Raw genomic sequence first — 2,500 nt, forward strand, 5'->3', positions numbered from 1 at the left:
TAAGGCACAACGTGGGTTAGGTTAAGGCACAACGTGGGTTAGGTTAAGGCACAATGTGGGTTAGGTTAAGGCACAATGTGGGTTAGGTTAAGGCACAACGTGGGTTAGGTTAAGGCACAATGTGGGGGTAGATTGCGGTACAAATTGCATTACATTGCGGTGCAAATTGCATTACATTGCGGTGCAAATTGAGTTACATTGCGGTGCAAATTGAGTTACATTGCGGTGCAAATTGAGTTACATTGCGGTGCAAATTGAGTTACATTGCGGTGCAAATTGAGTTACATTGCGGTGCAAATTGAGTTACATTGCGGTGCAAATTGAGTTACATTGCGGTGCAAATTGAGTTACATTGCGGTGCAAATTGAGTTACATTGCGGTGCAAATTGCGTTACATTGCGGTGCAAATTGCGTTACATTGCGGTGCAAATTGCGTTACATTGCGGTGCAAATTGCGTTACATTGCGGTGCAAATTGCGTTACATTGCGGTGCAAATTGCGTTACATTGCGGTGCAAATTGCGTTACATTGCGGTGCAAATTGCGTTACATTGCGGTGCAAATTGCGTTACATTGCGGTGCAAATTGCGTTACATTGCGGTGCAAATTGAGGTAGGTTAAGGTGCAACACAGGTTAGGTTAAGGTGCAACATAGGTTAGGTTAAGGTGCAAGATGGGTTAGGTTAAGGTGCAAGATGGGTTAGGTTAAGGTGCAAGATGGGTTAGGTTAAGGTGCAAGATGGGTTAGGTTAAGGTGCAAGATGGGTTAGGTTAAGGTGACATAGGTTAGGTTAAGGTGACATAGGTTAGGTTAAGGTGACATAGGTTAGGTTAAGGTGACATAGGTTAGGTTAAGGTGACATAGGTTAGGTTAAGGTGACATAGGTTAGGTTAAGGTGACATAGGTTAGGTTAAGGTGACATAGGTTAGGTTAAGGTGACATAGGTTAGGTTAAGGTGACATAGGTTAGGTTAAGGGGACATAGGTTAGGTTAAGGTGACATAGGTTAGGTTAAAGTGACATAGGTTAGGTTAAGGTGACATAGGTTAGGTTAAGGTGACATAGGTTAGGTTAAGGTACAAACTGGGTTGTGTTATGGTACACATTGCGTTGTAGTACAGTACACGTTAGGTTTGGGTACGGTACACAATGTGGTATGGGATGGCGTGTTGTGGGGGGGAGGGGGGGGGGGGAGGTTCGTTGATATCGACCGTAGGACGTGGATGCCCGAGGCAGCGTCAGTGTGTCAAAGGAGTTATGTCACGTCGGGATGCGCTTTTCGCCAGTGAGAGGGGGCGAGCCGTGTCTGTGGTTGCGGCAGACCTGTGTGTTTCATTCCTGCCAGTGTGTTTGTGCTGTAAGACGAGGCAGTGTGGTGGTGATGGGTGCACCCCTGTGTAGGACATGTGTGGGTGTTGGTGGCTTCTCTGAGCAATTGTGGTTGTCGGACGAGTGGGGTATTCTGTTTTATGATTGGACCTCCCGGTCTGGTTATCATAGCGTAATTGGTGTACTGTGGCGGATAGGATGCACCGGACGTTGGTCCATGCTGGTGCTTAGTAGTTGTATCTGTGTCTGTTACAGGCAGAGAGTAGTGTGTGATAGAGTGTGTGGCTGACGTGTGGTTCATTTTGTGTGTACGGACGTTCAGCATGTATAGGGGCATTTGCGTATATAATCTATCATAATCTATCTATGTGGGCCTGCATAGTTTACTGAGCAGTGCTGTGAGGTGACTGAACTACGAGTGACGTACTGATTTACAGCGGAATGATTGCCTTGTACCAAAGATGGAGTATCGGCTCTACGACAGCGTTGGCACCGCAGGAAATGGTCTCGTAAAACGGCCCTCCCACCGTCATCGTTGTGAGGGGTAGGGACCGCCTATATTCTGAGAGGAGCCCTGTTTGCCACTGGGCGTGGGGTCTCGCATCCTGCGGTTCAGTGCCCCCAGGGAAGCGCGCGGAGGTGGTGCTGCTGCTGCTGCTGCTGCTGTAGCAAGCGAGCTACTTACAGCATGTATAGGGACAGCGGGAATATGGCATATTCGATATAACTCTTCATGAAACGCAAGATATAGGGGCGGATTGCACGTTACGAGTGCGGGAAGAGTCCGCCGTTCATCCGCTGGAGTTGCGATTTGGGCGGTTGGGGTGGGGCACGTGCGGGTGCGGGTGGAGCGATTGTCGGTCGACGACTTCGTGCGACGCAGGCACAGGCGTTGGGGCTCCTGTGGTGGGCAGATGATGCAGGGTTTGTGGGTGGCGTCGGAAAATGGGCACTGTGGGACCTAGCGATGTCGTAGTCGGCGTGGCGTCTCATAGATGGCGGTATCATCGGTGCAGCAGGTCATGTTGCGGGGGACCTGCAGGTGGCGGTATTTTTGTTTGTGGTGCGCTCGACATGGTGGACGTAGTGTCGTCCGATTCGCGTAGATGGAGCTATTGCATGTGGTTTCGTCACATTGTCATAGATGGCGGTGCCGTGTTTTGGAGGTATGG

This window comes from Schistocerca cancellata, unplaced genomic scaffold (genome assembly GCF_023864275.1).
Source record: "Schistocerca cancellata isolate TAMUIC-IGC-003103 unplaced genomic scaffold, iqSchCanc2.1 HiC_scaffold_885, whole genome shotgun sequence".
NCBI classification, from domain to species: Eukaryota; Metazoa; Arthropoda; class Insecta; order Orthoptera; family Acrididae; genus Schistocerca; species Schistocerca cancellata.